The following is a 303-nucleotide window of genomic DNA, read 5'->3' as shown; positions in this document are numbered from 1 at the left end:
TGCCCTGCCGTGCCGCCGGTGGCCGCGCTGCCTTATGTAAACAGCAGTTACGCAAGGAATGCAGATTTCACCTTACATAACCGTTCGTTCTACCAGAGACCTCTTTATTTGTGCCATTAGTGCCTATAAATGAAAAGGAGGGAAAAGCAGTGTTTGTGTTATTAGAGCTGTATCTCTGGTTCCAAAGTGACTTGGTGACCTGTTTGCTGCTGTGGTACTTTTCAATCAGGCAATTTCGTGAAAGTCCAAAAAAACAGCATGCATACCTAAGTCATATTTGTGTCCTTTTCTGGAGATCTAACA

Source organism: Athene cunicularia (assembly GCF_003259725.1).
Source record: "Athene cunicularia isolate RWA chromosome 5 unlocalized genomic scaffold, athCun1 chr5_part3, whole genome shotgun sequence".
In the NCBI taxonomy this organism is placed as follows: domain Eukaryota; kingdom Metazoa; phylum Chordata; class Aves; order Strigiformes; family Strigidae; genus Athene; species Athene cunicularia.
The sequence above is the reverse complement of the archived record's forward strand: the minus strand, read 5'-3'. Positions refer to the sequence as shown.